This window comes from Acipenser ruthenus, chromosome 7 (assembly GCF_902713425.1).
Source record: "Acipenser ruthenus chromosome 7, fAciRut3.2 maternal haplotype, whole genome shotgun sequence".
In the NCBI taxonomy this organism is placed as follows: Eukaryota; Metazoa; Chordata; class Actinopteri; order Acipenseriformes; family Acipenseridae; genus Acipenser; species Acipenser ruthenus.
Genome location: NC_081195.1, coordinates 65,741,756 through 65,765,423, shown reverse-complemented (window position 1 = coordinate 65,765,423; position 23,668 = coordinate 65,741,756).

Sequence of the window (23,668 nt, the reverse complement as noted above, 5' to 3'; positions counted from 1 at the left end):
TATATTTGCAGAATTAACAGTTACATTAGAGTAAGTATGTATTTGTTATGCTAGAAAAAGTGTAAGTTGGTGGACTGTGTTGAGGTTATCCATCAAAAACAGTGATCTAAGAACCCACTGGCAACTGCACTGCTTACTGAAACACCCACATTAGATTTACCATGTTAAAAAAATAATATGCATTGATCACCATCTACTGTCCAATGAAAGCCAATGAGTGGAAGCTGATGATGCATAGAAGCTGAATTACAGCTAACGTCATTAAAGTTCCAGTTTCTCTGCCTTTATAGTAAACTTGACACTAATATTCGTAATGTTAAAGAAAATAAACTTGAGGACACATGGGAGTAAGGATACTATTAAGGAGAATGTACATTAAAAACTCAGCTCACCCATTAAGTTTGGATTTGATGAGTCACATCCCCTTCAAATGCTTCAGTATTAAGTCTCGGTTAAAATATATTTTTATGGGGAATGGATTCTAAATAAATGCAATGAGGTAACTCACCTTGCAGAAGATCTCAAAGTATAGTATTAGTAGTGGGAAATCTTAATCAAAAGTCCAATACTAAATTTACATGCAGTATATTGTCACATAACATATTCACAAAAGTGTCTGTCTGTCAAGGCTGCATAGTTATATATTTCCCATGCAGGTGATAGCAAATATACACCATTTCCTGCAGTTTAAATAGTTTAATCTGACAGCGAAATTGTTATCTTCTCCTGTCAAGAGGCATTTATTTAAATAAGCTGCAATTTACATTGACTGTTAAGGAATGGATAGGGGATCCAGTGTGAGGTAATGTCTGTGAACGCTCCTGAACTAATAGATGAGCTAAATGAGCTGTGTGTGGCGAGACATGCACCGAATTAACATCTTCACTAAACACATTTTTATTACTCAAATCTCATGCATAATATACAGATATGGCCAAAGGTTTTGCTATAGAATTTGCTTCATAAAGTCGAATGGAGGTCCGTTTTGTGTGTTACCGTGCTGTGCTGTTCCATTCTGTGTTTGTGAGTTTTGTAAAACCCTTTTATTTTGGCCTTTGAGCCGTTTGTTTTGTCAAGTGTGTTTTGGTTAGTGTTTTGTCCGTGTTTATTTTATTAGTAAACTGTGCATTAGCACATTAACCTTGCAGCTTTCAGTGTCTGAGTCTCTCTCCCTGCATTAGCATCCGGGTTAACCTTGCAGCTTTCAGTGTCTGAGTCTCTCTCCCTGCATTTCCATCTTGGTTAAGCTTGAGTTATTAGAATTGTTTTCTCTAAATCTGCCTTTACCTGACTTTGAGCATGTCTGCAGAATCCTAAGTGCTGGCAGAGACTTCCTCATTGCATTCGAATCATGTGACACCTGCTCTCACTATTAATGTATTTGTTGAGAACAGTAGGTGGGGCTGACAAGGACAAGGTCACATTGTCACATGACTTGAATGGAATGAGGAAGACAGTAACTCTGTTGGAATTCTAAGACATGAAATTGCTCAGAGTAATAAACTTTAACCACTAGGCTACACTGTTTCTTTAAAAACACAGGAAAAAACATGGAAAACATGTGAGTCCCGTGACGTGAAGAGATGTCACCTTTCAAAGATGTGATTATATATATATAAAAAATAATTATTAATTATATACGTCATAAATTACGAGACCAAAGGTCGAGTAATTTATAAACTGTCACAGAAACCCAAGATGGAATTGTTTTCCTGTAACTCACTGAAGAGGCCCATCTATTATTTTTTATAATCCATGGATACCCTCGTGATGCTAATGTTGAAGAAGACGGGGTTCAGCAGTACAGTTGTTTTTTTTTTTAAATAGTGTTTTTCAGTGCTATACAGACGTTTTTTGTTATCGGTTGCGTTTCTCTGAGATACGAATGTACCGGCTTTACCTCTTTTTTTTGTATTCTCATTTTGTTTATCATTAAGGAACATGTGGGTGTTGTCGAGTGATTGAAAACGAGACATTTTGTGTTTGAAATGAAAGTGATGGTCTCGAGGAGTCGAATGGTTCAAAGTTCAAGTATAGTTTCCTCTAGAGGAATGATCACTTTTTGACGTCACTACTGTGGTATTATCACTTTTTTTTCGAATGGCTCAGGATGCAAATATAGCCTTCACAAATTGGACACATATTTCCATGATTATTAGGTCCCTCTATCTGTGCAAGCACTGGTTTCTCTTGCTGGTCAATGGAGCTTTTGAAAGCAATCCAGTTAGATATGTATGTTTAAAATGGATATGCTGTACTGTAGTTTGTAGTGATGGAGATTTTACGATTCTGCTTCTGTGTATACAGTATAGGTTACATTTTTCAGACTTTAACGGATAAAACACAGGATTTTACAGTTGTGTCTCTGAAACCAAAGACACAAGAAAACTAAAAGTAGGAAAATAAACTGATAGAAATGCAATATTGTATCTTTTATTTTGGACCACCACAGGGCATATCGGTATAGCAGCTGTTCATTATGTCTCTGTAGGCATATCACATATCTGGTTAGATTATCTATTTTCTTGTCATTATTTTATTTTTGCCTGCTCTCATACTGTATCACCTTTCCATTTTGCTTCTTTTTTATACTTAATTAATACAGTATTTACTTATATTCATGAGACCACCACATTTAGCCATAAGAGTAGGAAATGCACATTTCCAATTCTAAATGATTAAAACTCTGTAGTCATTTTAATACCAGTAGTTCTTATGAAATATAAATTGATCTAGTTCTTACTTTTTCTTTGCAGAAAATGAAAATTGAAGATTGTATGAAGTTCACGATGTCATGCAGTATGAGGATATTAATCTGACTTTTGTTGTTGTTCATCTGCAGAATGATGACTGTTGAAGGCCTTTGTAAAATAGGTTCTGTGGCTTCAGCCCAGTGGCACGTGCTGACATATCCATTGGAGGATCGCAGCTCGGTGAACAGGAGAGAGTGCAGCGCATGAGGCTGATACACACGGGGGCTGGAAAACATGTTGCAAAGAGCTTGGCATGCATTCACTATGCTTTATTACACTTTGCTATGTTTTTAATGTGGGACACTTTTATAAGGGCTACTGTCAGCATCTCAAGCTATTTCCAGAGGGCTGCACATTATAAACCTGGACTCTTCTTGTTATCTGAAAAACATGTAAGAGTCATAAAAGTCTTTATATGGTTTGCTGTTGCTGCTGTCTGTATATAAAATATTGATTTGTTCCCTTGCTAGAAATGGTTTCAGTCTGACACAGCACACTGGCTTATTCAAACCTTGTTCCCTCTGAGGATATAGACTGGAAAGCAAAAAATAAGCTAGGGACATTTTTTTCCTTTTGCAAAAACAATATAGCTCCTTGTTGCTCTCATTTTATAAACTTCAGATTTCAATGCTTCCAGTTTCCTTACATTTGCTAAAAACCCTGAAACTGATTAAAAAAACGTGTCCTTGATACTCCAGATTTAATGTGGTCCAGAGTTTGGCTTTATTTATGATTTTATTTTGTGCAACATTTATAAAAAATGGGGTCACATCTTACTTTGCACGATATACCATATGTAAGTACACAATTGTATCAGAAAAGAGTTAGGGTTAGGGTTAGGGTTAGGTTTAAGGTTAGGGTTAGGATAAGGTTTAGGGTTAGGGCTCAGCTTAGAGTTATTATTATTATTATTATTATTATTATTATTATTATTATTATTATTATTATTTATTTATTTATTTATTTATTTATTTATTTATTAGCAGACGCCCTTATCCAGGGTAGCTTACAGTTGTTACAAAGCATCATATTACAGATAATAGCAATTATAAATTACAATACAATCAGTAGCAAGAGCAAATTCTTAAAAAATAACTTTAAAAAATGTGGTTATAAGAGTAAATTCCATTAAGAGCAAGTACTTATAAGAGCAATTACAAAAAAACGAGAATACAATTACTTTTAAGAGTAAAATCAAGTACAAGATACAGAAACAATGAAGTACATTGTAACTATGCATAATAACATTGCAATTATGTGTAAGTTCACATGTATTTACTAAGTAACTACTATGCAAATACATGATAATTACACCAAAAGATTGGTTGCATTATGGAAAGCATACACAGGTGAGATGTTAAATCAATGTCCTATTGTAAGTGACTCTGCATATAATGCTCAGTTCACAGCCTACCTCTGTAAAGCAATTTGTGATGGTGGTCCACTATGAAAGGTGTTATATAAAAATAAATAAATAATTAAATAAATATATTATTATTATTATTATTATTATTATTATTATTATTATTATTATTATTATTATTATTATTATTAGTATTAGTATTAATGCATAGTACCTCATTGCAATTATTATAACAGATGGAGACAACTCTGTATGCAAAACTAAGTAGAACAGAGATTGATTATCAAGAGCCCAAACAGCAGAATTCCTTAAAGATCTTGAACAATTACTGGCAGAAACATATTCTATTTGGGAACTCATAATCCAAGCTTTAATAAATCATACTCCGTCAGTCATAAAACCTTCTGCTACAAAATGATAGCCAGTCAAATTAAATATGCATTAAACAATGATAGCCATACCACTACGTACACATATTGTGCAATAAAACAAATAAATAAATAAGTAAATGAGACATAACACCAACACAATAAATAATATAACATTATCATATTACAGGCTATACATTATTTACCCTGTAATTCTCTTGAGATAATAGATTGAATAAATGTGTATCCTGTTTAGTTATAATAAGTTAGACCAGACTGTCTTGGATTGTGAGCTCTGAAGCTGTAATGTTGAGCCTGGTCAGTACTTGGATGGGTCACCTTCTAGAAAAACAATATGCTGCAAAAAGTGGTGTTGGTGGTTCGGCAGGGGATGCCTCCCTGTGGCCCTCATGGTCTTTCAGGCACTGTGCTGTGAGAGGAGCCGTCCCTCAGAAGATCCTGTACACCTCATGTCAAGGTTAAACTAAAAAAAAATCACTCTTTGTTCTGTTTAGCAGAAACCTACAGCAATGAAACATCATTTTAAATCATGCTTTACCTGTACCCCCCCAACAAGGACAAACAAAGAAAGTGGTGGTCCCTGAGCAGCTCATCCAGTTAAAGCGCTTCCGCTGGGAGAGCAGGATGACTCACACAGCTTGGATGACACCAGTTTAAAAAACAAACAAACAAACAAACAAACAAACAAACAAAGTGGCATTTTAAAAGCTCCATACCCTTTAAAGAGATGACCTTTCCGAAACTGGGGACCACCAATGTATGCAATACAGCCAACAGGAGACTGACATCATGGTGTCAATAGAGGGGCAGAGTGGGGTCAGGTTCTTCTATTTTGTGGAGGTATCATGTTATTCCTCCACAATGGTGGTTGGTGTGCCTTTTGCTATTTCAGATCTGACTGAGAGACAGCACTATCACTTAATCATAGAATTCTCCTCCCAATTTGATTTTGGTTCAGGGGTCTATTTTCAGTCCTTTGCTTTTTACCATTTACGTGGTTGGCATCTGTTTCCAAAAAAAATGTGGAACTATTCATATAGAACACATGTCAAAACGGAGAGCTGAGCAAAAATTAGGCAACACATTTTATTGCACAATTTATCAGACTTGAATGTGCCCTTTGAGGACCGACATGCACATCATTTGTGACGTCATTAGCAAGATCTTTACACGTCTAATATATCATACACAACAGTAAAAACAATCTGTCCAATTGTATTCATATCTACTCCATAAAACCTAAATTGTCTGTAATAATTTCTTGACAGTTCAAATGGCAGCAATTAAATTGAGTTGCAATCGATTACTGGTGAGCTTAAATTAGATGAAGCTGAAGTTACTGTCAAATCAGTACAATACTTATAGTGTTATGCTACCGGTACTGAAGTACATTAAAACAATGGTACTAATATACATTATTTTAAATATCATTTTTAAATTTAAAGAATAGGTTGATAATAGCATTGTAATTATGTGTAAATACACATGCATTTACTAAGTAACTGCTATGTAAATACACAGTAATTAGAGACACTTAACACTAGAAGCCCCGCGGCAGTCATTTTGGCGGTTTTTGGTTTTAAAATGTAATTTTCTCCAGTCGTGTACACTTATGGGGCTGCGCGTTCATGTACCTTTTGATTTTTAAAATAAATGTTCATATGTATATATAATATGCTTTGGTTGTTCAGATGTTTATGTAACGTACTCAATAAAAAAAATACATCTGACTGTTTCTCCTTTTGTTTTACATACAGCCGTCAGAAAGATTGCTGCAGGGCTTCTAGGTATGAGTATATCTCCAGTCCTTCTAGTGTTAATGTAAAGTGTTACCAATGTCTGTATAACATTGAGAGTGTATCAGATCATAGCTGAACACAATCAGAAATGCTGATAGGTCTGAAATCTCTCTCATTATGTGTATTGAATCACTGCACAAATTCTCATTATCTTTGGGTATTTTGCATACATGACAGATTTTGTTACCAGATAGGATCTCGATTTTGAATTTTCAGAGCAGTAATAACTCTGAATTAGGCAGATTTAGGTTGAAGTATCTAAAATATTTTCAACAGAGAAACTTCTGAATAACTGGTCTACTTGCAATGGTTACAACAGATTGCTTGAGACAGATGACCCTTACCTTGAATGTGAGGTTCACCTTTTTACATGCTGAGACATCAGCTTATGTATCTCCCTCACTTCCATCACACAGGCACCACAATCTATTAAATCGTAAAAAGCAGCAACCTTACTCAAGTTGAATGTGGAGTCTGTTAGACTGTGTCAGCAAATCATTTGTGTGAAGGGGGGGGGTCCTTCATTTGCCATTTTTCCATGTATCACATTCAATTAACCTCTAAGCTATTAACTACTTAACCGTCATAACAATGTGCACAGGTAGACAGCAGACAATAACGTTCTTGAGTCATCTGTTTATCCTCCAAAGGTCATTTTGTTGAGGTCTTTAGCTTTACTTTTGAAATCGGTCCTGTTTGCTTCCCTCTGCAGTACACTGAGATTAAACCAATCTGAAATGGGACTCAGTCACCTCCAGGATTGTGGACTGGTTTACTTTGGAGAAGTTAGTCTCTGCCAATCGCTATACAAATAGAATATGTTGAATAAAATGTCATGGAGCAGATTGAAACATGGCTTTGGTTTACTACCCTGTAAATGCTACCATACATGATATCTTTGGACAATCTTTTAATTCCCTTTTTAAAGGCATACCGAATTCAACCAGATTAAGTTTGGAAGATTGCAAATTGCAAGGGAGATCGTTCCAAACTGTATTATGTGCAGAGTGATCCTTTACATTTTGGGGCTGTTTAGGGCAGTCAGACTTTCTGCTCATTTTATGCACGAAGCCAATTATTCATGCATTTTTAAGTTGTTTATAATTGTCTGGCAAAACAGTCTGCTCAATCCTGTTAGTCATTCCGTCAGCATCTCCCACAGCAGGACGATGATGACTAAACCATGCCTGCATGACTTGATTCGTTCTGGTCCCAATATGACTAGTAGTCTTCTGAAATCAGAGAAGTGCTAAATGAAACAATGGTGTGGTAATACTGATGGGCAGTCTTTGCTTCTACCGCGCAACAACAATGAATGCTACCTCTTGAAAGAGCCAGCCTCCTGGTCCCAGCTCCACATCCACAGCTGTAGACCTGGAATGCCATGCATCGCTACTAGGTGACAATGTGGCTTTAGCAAAGTGTGTTTGCCTTTCAGAGATCCCTCTGAGGTTTGTTTTATATTTTACCTGTCTGAAAAGGCTTTTTTCCCCAGCAAAGCAGTGTTCCTACCAATGTGTTTTCATAAAGCTGTGTGCATTGATCATGGAGGATAAAGACTGAATGACAGCATTAGCAAAACAGAAAAGAAAACCCATAGACACTGTGTGAATGTGAATAAAACTGTATGAGGATTATTATTATTTATTATTATTTATTTCTTAGCAGACTCCCTTATCTAGGGCGACTTACAGTCGAAAACAAAAATACATTTCAAGAATACTCTCACACCATGCTACAGGCATGTCAGTGACGGTAGATGAGGGAAATTCTGAAACGTGGTAATGGTCAGAATGTTGAATTTTCAGGAAGCACTCACGTAAGTAAGCTCCCATTGAAGCAACAAAGGCAGTAAAGGTAATGAGAAACCCAATGGTCCTGATAATAGTCCTGATGACTTTCTCAAGCATTGAGGGCACAGTTTATTAAAAGCGCTGAAGTGAATTATTTATTGTGATCCAGTGGAGTGGAGAGAAAGGACAATTTAGTTACTTACATGAATACTGTGTGGCTATTTTTATAATTTACCCACAGGATAATTGACTTGCAAGGGTCATGAATGAAAGGGTGGGGTACAGGCATAGGGAAAGAAGAACCTCATTAGGAAATGTTTTTTTTTTTTTAAATTAAGAAGGAGTAATATTAATTGCATTAACACCTACAATATAGTCTTTACTTGAAAACAAGCTACTTAAACACAATTCTTCAGTACAGTATGATATAGATGATTGGTAACACTTTACAATGCATGTCTCTAATTACTGTGTATTTACATAGCAGTTACTTGGTAAAAAACATGTGTCATTACACATAATTACAATTTGATGTTTGTTTTTGTTCCTTCTGGTCAAATATGCTGTCTGAAGATTGAAAGAAAAATAACAAGACAACACCTCAAGCTGGCAAGTCTGCAGCCAATAATGAAAATGTCACAGCAAACAAAGTGATGAGTCACCCTGTGATCCTGTGCCACTTCTAGTGAAGGCTCGATGATGATAATTTCCACACTATCTCCACTGTAGCGAAGTAAATGATACAAATGATGCAAATGTCTCTAATCCCAAGGCCTCTGCCCCTGATCGCACAGCTGCCCCTGCCCGGTTTGGTAGTGACAAATAGGTGTATCAATAACAGATCAATAGTACCCAGCAGTCAGAAGCCTTCTCAAAATGTCTTCAGCCCTGCCACAAACACCTTGAAATTTTACTGCATCACAACAAACAAACAAACACAATCAACTCAACTTATCACAGACAGCTTGCAGGAGCACTCACATAATTTAGATTGTTCTTTCTAAAAATATGCACCTCAGTTATATCGAATTACATTGGTAAGGGCATTAGCTTTAACATCTGTCTACTTGACTTAATGTATGACTCTGTTTTGGCCAGAAAATGCCACGCAGAGGACAGCTTTGAACCTTGCCCAGTCATCTCAATTTCCCATCCCTCATTGGCTTGTTCAAACCAATCTGGACCTCTTAGCTCCCAATATTTTGATTGAAAAAAAATGAAAACAAATGGGTTCAGAGCATTACAATCAGTCTCAGCTATATACATACTTCTGTACTGTTCCACACAGAGGGACCGGGGTGAAATTCTCAACAAAAAAGTGCAGGTACTCATATGCACAGCCGGGTGTATACATTTAGAAATTGAGACAACTTGAGTGCCAATGAATAAATACTTTTAAAATGTGTACATATTGGTACGCGATACATTTATAAACACAAAATAAGCCTTAAAAAATAACTGATCAATTATAACCAATTCACCATACACAAGGAATCTGAAAATACTGAAAGCTTTGTATCCTCTGCATGCATCACTCAGTCATGTACTGTAGTATAACACTTAAGATAAACCTTAAATGACAAGCATTAAGAAATATTACACTAGCGGTAACTGCTGTAGAGAGGGTTTTGTTTCAAGATATCCTAAAAAAGGGATGATGTTATAAAAATGGTATTACAAAACAACAACTGTGCTATAAAAAAAATGACAGAAAAAGGTCTGAGTCAAACAATGCACAATATGGGCTAAAATACCCCTCACAGGCAATACCACTACTGATGATGTTCTTGGCCATTTTAATCTCCATACTATTCTCTGTAATCATCCCCATACTTTCTAGACCCTGGGTACTCACCTACAACAGGACCTGTTTCTTTTATTTATTTTGTACTTATTACTTATCTTACAATATTATTTTCTGTTTGCTTCTCTCTTGTGTTTCTGTGTAGATTAATTGCCATAATCTATTCCAGAAAAAAGATTTTTCAGGCAGAAACAGTATAAAAGTAGACTTTTTTTATTTAAGTAGGAAAGAGAAATTGATGTTGATTTTTCCTACTTTCACCTGAAGAAGAGACCTTTGAGGTATTGAAAGCTTGTGATTCATTATTGTTTAGTTAGTCCAATAAAAGGTATCATATCTCCTTCTCTTTGTCTATCAGCTCTGTACTAATACGGCTACCATTTCATCTATCAATAGGCTCTCATGTGTGAAAATGTTAGACCACTTTGTCCCTTAATTAGGCATCTTAAACAACCTCTAAAATGTCTCATTTTGGAAATCATAGGAAATTGTCAAAATTGGCAAATTGTCCAATTTAATTGATGACGTTTAGAGGTGCCACATGCAATTAATTTAAAATACTAAGAGAAAAGGAACACAATGCCACAAATGGTAAAATGTATGAGACTTTTTAGAAGTTGTTTAAGATGCCTAATTAAAGCACAAAGTGGTCTAACATTTTCACACATGGGTGCCTATTGCTTCTATATCACTGATTACTGACCGAAAGTTGAAATTGTCACCCCCTGAGGTTTTACTGCAGGTTAGGACATCAATTACAAATCTTGAGGTTCTTATACATTTGCACACAACTGTACAGTATGTATGTGTGAGATCTATTATTACCACTGATGAAGAGTTAATTATAACCAACAAATATTTCATGTCAAGAAAAAATTAACTATGCATATTCTTACTATTACAAGCATTTATGACCAATCCTTTAATGAAGGTGTTAGTGTTACATTATGCTACTACTTTGTGCTTAATAATAATAATAATAATAATAATAATAATAATAATAATAATAATAATAATAATAATAATTATTATTATTATTATTATTATTATTATTATTATTATTATTATTATTATTATTATTGTAATCAAAGGTTATGAGACTTAGTAGATCCATAGTGTTATTGGTGCACTGAGGTATACTAGCTAATAAGCTACAGCCATTGCTTTGACTTTACATCTGACAGTCATTGGAATAGTGGAATAGACAGACAACCATTCAGTTGACTTTTATTTCTGTTAATGAATTGACTTTGTTTTCCTCTATGATTAGTAAGGATGTAACCTACTAGGACAGACGTGAAGACAAACATAACAATTCAAATAATTTGTAGTGTTGGGATTCAAGGGGAAATCCTGCCAGGGTTATAAAAGGCAAATGAGATCGCTGACTGCTATTAAACAAAAAAGTGCTTAATATCCTTACAGCCTTTAACAGAACCAGTTCAGTAATTGTCCTACAGAACTCCCACCTTGATTAATTTTAATCAGGAGTCTCTTGTTCCATGTTTTAGTTCCCTTTCCAGAATAAATTGCTTCTTGCGGCTTTATCATCCACAGCCTGTGACATTGATTTTAAAATATCGTAAAAAGCATTGACCTATTTGAACAAAGCCTCACAGTTTCTTGGTTTTCTGTCTAGCTATTTGAAGCCTTGCCTGACATTGTTTCTCCCTTCTTTCATCTGCTTATCAATCAAGTTCAGGCATCTATCACAATTACCCATGCCAGCTTTCCATTTCTGACATCACCAAGTTTTCTCCCACTCAGAAACACATTGTCGTCCTTTGTGGACTTTTTGCTCTTCTATAATTAATACACCCATTATATTCACGTGAAAGCTGCCAATCGCATACTGTGAAGAGCTTATGTTGGGTACAGAATGCCTCAGTGGACACATTGAAAAATGATTGAAATATTTAAGCACCCTGCATTTTGGCCATCACTTGAGAATTCTTATTGAGGTTATTTCCAGAACTGTAGGTCAATTGTGATTTATTGTCAAACAGCAGGATAAAATCTGTCATGCTGAACAGTCAATAGCCACCTCAAAGCAGCATGACTTAACAGCACGGCATAAGCCACAGTCTCATTACTTTATTTAGATATGATTTCACTTCTGCCACAGACAAAACGGCCTGTCAGAAGCCTCTGTTTACTTTTCTCAGGCTGCTCACAGCACACATCTTTGTTTTATTTTAAAATGCCATAACACAATTATTTAAACACCAAAAAACAATAAAAGAGATTGCATTTCAGCTCTCTGTGTTACACAGTAAAGTGATATGTCCCCTTAAGCCTTATGCTTTATAGAGCTGTTGTTTCCCACAGGCCTCATTCACTATCAGTGCAAACCAGGTTCTGAAAACAGTTGCACTGGATTTTGTAGAATTCTACAAGTAACAAGTTATGTGTATCCCTTCATGTGCAGGCTTTAAAGACATGATTCATCTGATTGATTGTTGACAGCCTGGGGACAGTTAAAGTGCAACTTGGGATAGGTATGACATATCAGTTACCTTAACTCGTGTATTCTTATTGTTGTTTAGATTCCCTTTCTAGGATTTTCAACCACTAGGGGCAGTGTACCGTAGGGTGCCAGGTTAATGGTTACACACTGGTGTACCCTTATGGTTTATACGCGATTCTAAGACATGATGCAAAGTGAATCTAAACAACATGTGGAATACATTAGTAAACTCTCATATTTCATATCCAAACCAAGCTGCAAGTCAACTGTAATTAATGAGTTAAATGTGACTTCTTGATGAAGACATGTATTATGGTTTACTTTATTTATTCGCAGAAATGATTTGCTGGAAATATAGCCCGCATGAAATGTGCCCTTTTCAGGGAGTTTGTCATTTTGTGTAGTGATGAGCCTCTCCTGACAGACCGCAGTTACACGAAAAGGACAGTTTCACAAAGGACACAGTCCGTTTCCATGGTGACGTGGCCTGTAACGTCTGTGAGGTAAACTGCAGAGTGATGAACATATTAAATAGGTAGTCAGAGAAAGAAGTGCTGCATCTTGGCCATGATAGATTAAAAGCAAAAATAACATTCCATTATAAAGCTGAATAAAACTAATAGAGAGCAAATGTGATAATTGATTAGAAATTAATCTTACAATCTTAGCAAATAAGTGTGAGTGGCCCTGATTTGGTAAGATTCAATTCAATCTGAACATAAACTAATTCCTTCTATGTTTGATGATGTCTCTTATTATTACATCACCACTGGGTAAGAACAAAGGAGGTGTATATATTGGTGATACACTATACTACTCTCCAGGCCTTGTGTAAATGGACTGATAGGGCAACACATTCAACAAAAGTTATTGTATTTCTTGCTCTTATTGTATTACTTGTATTGTAACACTTGAAATGTATTTGCTTACGATTGTAAGTCGCCCTGGATAAGGGTGTCTGCTAAGAAATAAATAATAATAATAATAATTCAATTAGTCAGGTAATGTATGATTGTACATAAACATTATCAAATTGCTTGATTTTGTTTACCTGGTCTCTATAACCACTTCTGCAATGGAGCCTGGTTCATGCCCAGCCTCTGTCCTGTGCCACAAACATTATGGCAACCCAATATGTCTTCTTTAATGCTTATATGCCAGCCTCGTTTATTATTGGGAAACGTCTAATGATTTATCATCTGTTGAGAGCTGAAATCATTCAACACAGCACACTGTTCCACTATGTCATGAACAGATGTGAAACATTTTCACAACATTCCCCCATTAGTGCCAGCCTTATTGATGTCATTCTGACTCTTGTCTCAAAAGGCAAATGCATAATATATTCCTCACCTTTCTTGTCTCTGTTATCTGTTCCAAAGGACCCATATTACTGGTTGTTTAAGCAATTTACACGGGATCAAAGAAGAGGGCAGTAGAATATGAAATACAGTTCACAGGCTAACATGTGAACATCAGCATACTTTGTTTGAGAACCCCAGGTGGAACATGTTGAAGATAAGGACATCTGGATTTTTATTGATTTAATCTGGTATTCCATGAGGAATTTGATGGATAAATCAATATGAGGCAATACAGTATGTGCCAAATAAATAAATAAATAAATAAATAAATAAATAATAATAATAATAATAATAATGCATGTTGTCAGTGGTGTGGGAAGGCAGACAGTTGATTTCTCCTGCATATTAAAAGCACAGGACAGTGGGGTGTCCTGTTTGGCCTGAGTGCAGATGTTAAAAGCTTTGGTAAGCAGGTGATTTCTGGTCACATAGATACCTATCAAGCTTTCAATCTCAGGCTGAAATTCTTCCAGGAACAGAGAAATGGGAGTCACATTGCACCCACAAGGCGTCAGTTTAATTACTTGAACGCAACATGACATCAGATCTTTGAGGCTTTCATTGATGATTAATGGCAAAAGTAGAAATGTCAATTGCATGTTTTCTTTCTCAGAAATGTGTGTACCAGTGCTTGTGAAAGGAGCAAAGGATCCTATTCAGTACAATATAATTATTATTATTATTTGTTTACTTAGCAGACACCTTTATCCAAGGCGACTTGCATAGACTTAAGGTGTGTGAACTATGCATCAGCTGCAGAGTCACTTACAAATACGTCTCACCAGAAAGACGGAGCACAAGGAGGTTAAGTGACTTGCTTAGGGTCACACAATGAGTCAGTGGCTGAGGTGGGATTTGAACCGGCGACCTCCTGGTTATAAGCCCATTTCTTTAACCACTGGACCACACAGCCTCCATAATGCAGTTCAATTGTCACAGATTCTTCTTTGTTCTGGGCTGAATACATTCAGTTTTCTCAATCTATCCATGGATTATTCCTTCGAGCCCTGGGATTAATCCAGTTACTCTCTTCAAGGCCACATTGCTTTTTTGTATTATGGGGTCCAGAGTCAATGTACAGAAGATCATTTTACTTGATGAACTAACGAAAAAGTATGATAATAAGCACAGTTGACTTGGTATCACTTTACATTAAGTGTCTCTCATTACTGTGTATTTACATAGTAATTACTTTAACTTATTTAGTAAATACATGTTTACTTCGACATAATTACAATGTTATTGTGTCTAGTTACAGTGTATTTAATGCTGAACTCAGGATTATTAACTATTATTGACCCCTGCTTTATCAAAGCTCAACCTCGAGCAAAAACATGAGTGCGGACCTGCCCGGTGCAGGGAGTTTCAACGTCGGACTGGGTGGACGAAAACCAGTAACTTGAGGGTTCGAAGACGATACCGGTAAATTCATGTCTTATGCTAGTATTATGAACTCATCAGCCGCTAGGGGGAGATCCATTACAGTAAAATAAGATAAACATAAAGTTAAATGTGACAGTCCCTTGCATACATTATTTTAATCTTTGCAAGCAAAGCGGTGAATTGGACTCACTTCTTAAGCTTTATGTGGAAGGCAACAACAGTAAAAAAAACTCTTTATAACCTCTTTATAATCTGCACCACATCAATAGACAGTTTAAAGGGCAACCAACTATACAAGGTCATCTTTTACAGCAAATAGCCATAATTGTTTAACCAAAGGGGACTGCTAAGTCCATTAACTTCATTAGTGTAAGTTTGCAAGATGAAGGCTGAAGTAGTGCTTGGTTTAATCAAATCCCTTTATGCCGAAGGATAATATATTTTAGTCCAGTCATCATCTCCTAGAGGAAAATCGAGGCAGTATCCGGCTGCCATGGGGCAATACAATAATTATTATGTATTTCTTAGCAGACGCCCTTATCCGGGGCAACTTACAATTGTTAAGATATCACATTATTTTTACATACAATTACCCATTTATACTTTTTGTTTTTTTTACTGGAGCAATCTAGGTAAAGTACCTTGCTCAAGGGTACAGCAGCAGTGTCCCCCACCTAGGATTGAACCCACAACCCTCCGGTCAAGAGTCCAGAGCCCTAACCACTACTCCACACTGCTGCCCTATAATACATATAACAGCTAGACACATCAGTTAGAAGAGCAGGCATTCTAAGAACAGTATAGAGCTTTCACTCTTGGTGTATATCAGACATTGATAATACTGAATGCAGTGAGAAAGACTTCTGGCAGAAACGCAGAAGCAGCTCAACCCAACAGTGCTCCATTGACTGTCAATTGAAAATCTTCTCCCGAGCTCTCTATATCCCACAACCCTTTGCACACATCGTGACGGAGGTCCCCATTGAGAATCAAGTTGAGTGTCCTGGTGTCATACAAAATATTTGATGTATGTGTAACAATATAAGCCAGTTTAAACATGGGCAGGTTTATCGTAACAGTATCAGTCTTGTACTGGTGTTGAAAAGGAAGTTAGAACAGAAAGTATAACCGTATCGGTATATTGTAAATTTTAGTGTGAACAGGATATTACTATTCCACTTGTTCATTTACACAGGGATTCAGAACATCCACACCTGCGGAACAGCAAAACATTACAGATGCATCCTGAAGCCACGGCTGGATTGGCTCCAGTCCCAGCAAAGACTCAACAGGTTCATCCACATGTGATACAAACCACCCACTAGAACAAAACAACACAAACAAACATGCAAAGAAACTACAGCAGTGATGGTACAGTGTGCAAAAGAGTAAGGAGAGGGTATTCCACGTAAAGTGATTAGAGCTTAATACATGTTATACACTAAACAATAAAACTGATTTAATTGGGATGTGTTAGTTTGATTACACGTGAAATGTTTAATATTTCTTCATTCTAATGTTGGTAACATAGATAGCATAGTTTGCTGTATTTTTTACAATAATAATAATAATAATACTAATAATAATAATAATAATAATAATAATAATAATAATAATAATAATAATAATAATAATAATAATAATAATATCATCATCATCATCGTCATCATCAACTGCTGGTACTATATGGATTGACACCATTTTTATGGAAAGTTATCCTTCTTAAGTGACGGGTATCTTAGATCTTACCTAAGCTGAATAGTGTGATATTTTTGGATGGTGTAGGTGTTACAGTGGTGCTAATCATCAGGCAAAGATGACAATTTCTTCCAGCTTTCTATTAGAAATGAGTTTACCGTCCATAGTGATACCCTTCCGCACAGCAGTGCTTAGTGTTTGTCACCCCCATTAAATTAACATCAAGGATCTAAGATTTAATTACAGGAGATTTCTTTTTAGACATTTTATTTTTTTTCTAGCATTGCATTCCTAAAAAGGACAATGTATGCTAATGGTATAAGCCATTTTTCATGCTTTTTTATATTGTGGTACATTTCTACCACCAATCTTCATAACAGAGAGAAATGATTTCATTCATGCAATAATCAATTTTTTTAAGAGATGGTACAGTGATTATTTTTCAACTTGCTTTATTACAAGTTTTTTTTATTTTATTTTGTTCTAACCACATTTCTGCAAATATATGTTGTAGTTAATTTAAATCTTGCAGTTTATTAAAGGTGCAGGTGTAATAAATATATAAGAAAATCACAATAATTTAGAATAAAGGTTAAGTTATGGGGGTAGATGCAGGTACCTGAACTATTTTAAACTTGTCAGTATATTATCCACATCACCTAAACAACTGGTTAATGTCAGCATTGCAGGCATGTTATCAATCAAACTGTGCCACCAGAAAGACGTGTCCATAATATTCTATATCTCTGCATCTCTCCATCTTCATCACTTATCTTCAGGTATATGATTAGCCTCATCCATCTGTTGATTATTCCCCTTGCAAAGTGCCTAGCCCATCCCCATGCATTTGTCCTAGCAATGACATGTGTTATTTTTGGTTTGTTTCCTTGTCCATCTTCTCTCTTATAATTCCCTCAACACTTCTTATAGTTAGCTTCCAAGGTAACACGTTACATTAAATGTCTTTATTTACTGTGTATTTACATAGTAATTACTTAGTAAATAGATGTGTACTTACACATAATTACATTGTTATTATGCATAGTTACAATGTATTTAATATGTAAAAAAAATGTGCACGATAACCCTAACCCTAACCCTTTTCTGATACAATTGTGTACTTACATATATCATGCAAAAAGATTTACACATTAAGTCAATAGTAACATTGCAGAGGTATGTGTAAGTGCGCATGTATTTACTATGTAACTACTATGTAAATACACAGGAATTAGAAACACTTGATGTTACCGGTTCCAAGTTTCAGAACCAAAGGTATTGTTGAATTGTATCTTGCCTCTTGTGTTTTAATGCATGCCAAACGCTTCACTTGGGCTTCAGTTATTTTGATTTGTTTTTCAAATTGTGGTCTTCAGGAGAACGATTTAGAAAGGCCTGCCATAACCACTGTCAATAGGATGAAGGACCACCACTGACAACCAAAACAGCGCTAGATCTCCCTGAGTGACCTAAACAGCAGAGTTTATAATCCCTGTGATTTTCCACTGTATTGTTATTAATATGTGGATAAAAAGAAAACACCCCAGCTGAATCCATAAAGAGTTAGAGAGTTATTTAGATGTGCCACTGTTTAAGACAGACCCAAGGAGTTTGTTTAAATTGTGCAGGCGTATAAGACCATTTTTTCACTGATATCAGTAATTTATGCAGTCATGGATACAGAAGCACCTTTCAACTTAGTAGTTACTATGTGCTTTCTTTCAAAGCTGGTCATAATGTCTCATCATGACTGAAACTGACTTGCAACAATGGGGCAATTTCCATGGAAAGAGAAAAATAAGTCTCACCTTTTCTCACTGTTTTGTTAGCACTTTCGGGTTGTGTGCATTTCCATGTAGTTTTCTTTTAGCCGGAGAAATTCTCGTTCCAAAAAGCAAATCACCTAATTAATATTAAAATATGGGAGGGTATATTTAAATGCTTCCAATCTGGCCTTGCGCGATGACTGGTATCGTACAGCTTTCTTAAACTGGATTTCCACAATGTGTTGAAGCACTGTGCAGCCTGTCTCATTTGGCTACCAAAATATATTTAATAAAAAAACACAGGAAGAAAAAACAGATATAACATTACACAAATAATTTTATCCAAAGCGACAGAGACTAGGATTGATCTATGAAACTGCTGCTGCTGCAGAGTCACATGTCTTAATAATAATATGCATTTATTGCAAAGGGTATTTTTTATTTGTAGTAACTTCAGTATTTTGTATAACCTTGCTTATAAAACTTAACTAAAAGCAGTTTTTAAAGTTTTTAAGTCAAATGGCAATATTCTGAAACGTTGAATAAATGGTGTCACGTAAAAAAAAAAAAAAAAAAAAAACACTGAATGAAGAGTTCTCTAAACCCCTCGTACTCTATGTTTTTTTGTTTTGTTTTGGGTTTTTTTGGACAAAGAAGCTTCCCAATAAAGCCTAGGATTGCTTGGCACGGTCTTCAGTTTTTGCAGAAAGTTGCGTGAGGTTACATCACAAACGGGATTTCACTGCTGAAGTCTCGTAAACATAATGTACGAGTTCTGGACATTTCCATGCAAATTTTGGTAAATTGTACCGCTTTTTAGCTGGAGAACGCTATTTACAAACCCTTTAAAGTCGTACAATGTTTTAGCCTCTCACTTCCTATAACGCGTGGAATCCGCTTGGTAGGTGCGTGCCACGTCACATAAATAATGACTGTGGAGAGAGAGAGTGACAACTTCCTAAGCTGCGTGGAAACCAGGCCATTCACACCCCATTGCTACAGGTCACTTTAAAAAAAGAATATCCATTTCCTGTTCATTAGCACTGAGTGATTCCTTTTCATTGTAACCTTTAATAAACTTTTGTTTTTTACTTTGAAGTCTCGTCTCATTGAAAATCAGCTTGAATCCTACAAAGTCGCAATGTGTGTAATTTCTAGGGTAGTGAATGTTAATGTCAAATTTGAGTTAATTACAAAAGAACTGAACAGACATAGCAATTACATAAATCTAGCTTTGTGACACACATTTCATACACTGCACAAGCTGTTATTACATTTGCACATTTCCAAAATCTTCATTGTGCAAGAGAGCACCTGCCTGAACATTGCAAATGACATGTTTAATACAGCACAGACTGCTTTGTTTACACTGCAAGCTTTTCAATAGTACGAGGAAACTAAACAGATGGACTGCCATTGGATTGCAAGGATGGTTTTTCAGTAAAGACAAACTCTTATGAAAAACTCTTGTTAAAAAATAAATGGTAAGCTTGAGGTTAAATAATGACGCATTTTTTCTCTTTTTAAATACAGTATGTAATGCAGATTACATGTATGAAAAGTTGTGTACTGTATTTGCATTTTGCAGTTAACATTAATGTTGTTATTGCATCATGTAATAAGAAACAATTACATTTTCTTCTAACTTCTCCCCAACATGTATTACAATTAAATACACTGTTACAGAATTATGTGAAGGTACATTAACATAAGAACACCCTTAACATAATGTACTGTGCTGAGGTAGGGCATAGAGCAGGGCTAGGTAATGCCAATCCCTGACCATTCCATTACAGGTTGAATAGGTGTAATTCAGTCATTAAGGGGTCTCAAAAAAGCGCGTAAACCCTGCGTAGCCTGGATCTACGCGCTTATTGCTACGCGCGAGATACGCATCCCCACAATACGCACATTCTCATACAGAAATCTCTGCCCGCGTAGCTGGCTGTGGGAAGGGATTGCCACTCCGTGGACTCTGGAATGCAAATATGACTTGAATAAAGACACACCTCTGAATGGCCCAGTAAAGGTGCCCGGAGTTTGCGTTTGACTAGCATTTCTCATTAACAGTATTTAACATGTCAATTAAAATTTGAGCTATACAAATTGTTTTCAACAATAAAAATAAGTCTGGCCAAAAAAAAAAAAAAAAAAAAACTTCACTAAAAAATATGCTGAATAAGTGAAAGTTGGTTAAATACACAAATCAAAATACATGTTGGAGGATTTTACAGTATTGTATCAGCAATGCTAGAAAACCCCCACAAAAAAACAAACCCAGCACTATATTGTAACATCTTAATGTGATATTGTGGCAAAGTGGTTTGCAGTGCGCAGGTGTAGAGGTGATGCAGTGTTCAAGAGAATGACAAACAACAAAGCTATTGGTGAAATGATGGTTTGAATTGTAATCCAAAGTCACTTGACAACAGTAAATAATAATGAGAACTGGCAATACAGAACGATGTGTATTGCTCAGTTAAATCCAGGGGGTTCAGTCCCGAAGCAAAAAACACAGTTTTGGACACACACACGATCACAAGTCCAGAGTGAGTGCTAAAGTGCGAGTGGTGAAATACAATTTACTCATGAACAGTTGTGCAGTGTTGTCCGGGTTTGGTGCCGGCCTCAGGCCGAGTAGTTTATGCATGGTGTCTCCTCGTCGTTTGCTGTTTCAGAATGTGAATATCTTTGGAACTCCTGTTTTTAGCTAAACCGTTCCTACTTTTAACCCTGCGCACTCTGAAGCGCATGTCTGTGCTCCACATGTGTGCGCTCTTTTCTCACTCTCGTTCCAGAATGTGAATAGCAGCCCCGACTCGTAAACCCTTCTTCACGCTCGTAAATACCCTACGAGGCGCGTAAATCCTTTGAGAATATGCCCCTAAGTGCTGAAGCTTGTCAAGGGTTCATTTGAATCCATTTAACAGTTAATGAAGCAATTTTAAATAAATGGTACTGTAACCCCAGTCACTTGGTTCACAGACAAACATGCTGTTTGGTGTGCTGAATTGCAGTCTTTGTAATGAATTGTCATCTCAGCCCATTGAACGGAATGGAAAGGCAAGGGCTACATGTGAACCACAAAGCAGATGGTTCAACGGCGAAAGCAGTCTTTGTAGTTGAGAAGTAGGTAAGGGTCTTATGCTGATGTATTATTAACTCATCTGCCACTAGTAGCTGATTCATTGCAAAATTATTTTCCCATTAAGTACATTGTAAGTGCATAATAACATTGTGATTATGCAAGTACACATATATTTACTAAGTAATGCACTGTAATTAGAAATGCAAAGTGTTACCTGTATTTGTAGGGTCAGCCTGCATCACCTGTACTGAGGGCTGATAATACTCTCTTTCTTTCAGCATTGTTTGAGTTTGCCCTTTTGGCTGCTATGCTGCTCCTCACACAAACAACATCAATCGCTTCAGAGAAACAAACACAGCTCTGACGGAGCAGAGAAGGTCAGAAAAGTTAATTAAAGTGAAAATGAAAACCTGAAAACCCATGAAGGAGAAAGAGCTGTATGGAACAATTATGAAAGAAGAAAAGAATAAAGACTATAAAGATGTCCTTGGCTAAAAAAGAACATCATAATATAAAATTCAATTTAAAAAAGAACATTATTTTATTCTATAATTACTGCTGCTGTAGCATAGCAGTAAAATGCCTCCCAAAGTTAAGTTGCGATGATTATTTTTATTTCTTATGTTATTGAATGGGGATTCATTTTGCTAAAGGCTAGATATACTAAACTATTTAGATGGTTCCTACTGAATAATGTATGCCTATTTATTGGTTTACAATGTATTGTGTATATACAGTTCTCTGACAAAACAGTGTGTGTCAGCACTCACATATCCGACCCATAAAATGTTGACTTCAGTGACAGTTAAACCAGTGTGACGCATATCTGATTATTTCATTTTAGCCCATTTCAAACCTTGTCTGTTTATTCAGGGAACACAAAAAAGATAGACACAAATGTCAAAAAAACATAGCTGAAAGGACTGTGTTTTCAAATAAATAGGCTTCCATTTAGATGTATTGTAGTTGGTTTTGTTGGTACAGTACTATATTTTCAACAGAAGAAGTATTTTAACGATATGATTGTGAAAATATCACTTGCCAAATGCAAAATGAAATCACAATGTTACCCAAGCACAGAACTGCGTAAAACATAAAAGGCAATGCAATTTAGCAAAAGATTAAAAAAAAACCAACACAGTTTCCAGAATTAAAACAGAATCCAAAGTCAGTATTCAAACTTGCAGAATATAGAGCTCAATAAGGCCCTAATGTCACAGTTAACTTACAAATGGAAATGCACAAAAGATCATTTTTTTATTCAAGATAAAAAAAATGCATAACAATCTAAAACTGTTTAATTATTAACTGTTTTACATTACTGTAGCTTGTCTTGTTCACTTAGTTTTTTGCTGCATTTTCGTCATGTGAAATTGGAGGAAGCGCTGTGTAACTGCACAATAAAGACAGACTGATTTGGCATGCCAGTAAAAAAAAGCGGGCTGTGACGGATAATCAAGTAAATTGTAACTTTGAAGAGATGGGATTTGTATCAGAAAACTGGTGATGGAGTCGGAAATTGCGTGTGACGGGTAATTGCATTAATTTGTTACATACATATAATGGGAATTGATTTGTTTCTTAATACAGATGGTAAAACGTGACTGACATGTATCTGAGTGTTGTAGATCCGAGTGCTGAATGTAAATTAAAACCCATTTGTCAATAAAGTGGGCTCTTTGTAACTGATTAGCACTTACTGGCAGTAGGCTCAAACATAGTTAATCATTTTTCTGGTACAAATCCAGTAATTTTACCTGTGGTATTTACATCATACAAACTTATTGCTATAGATTATCTATCATTAGTATTGTTTGCTTTTGCACCAAGTTCTGTTCCAGCAAATATCATATTTAATTACTTTCAGACAAAATAGGTTTTGACATCTTTAAAAAAGGTAGTGTAATACATTACCCCAAATTTAAGCTAGCTAACATTGAAATAGTCTTAAAACACAATGAATAATGCAAAACACAAGACAAGAAACACTAAGAAGTAAAT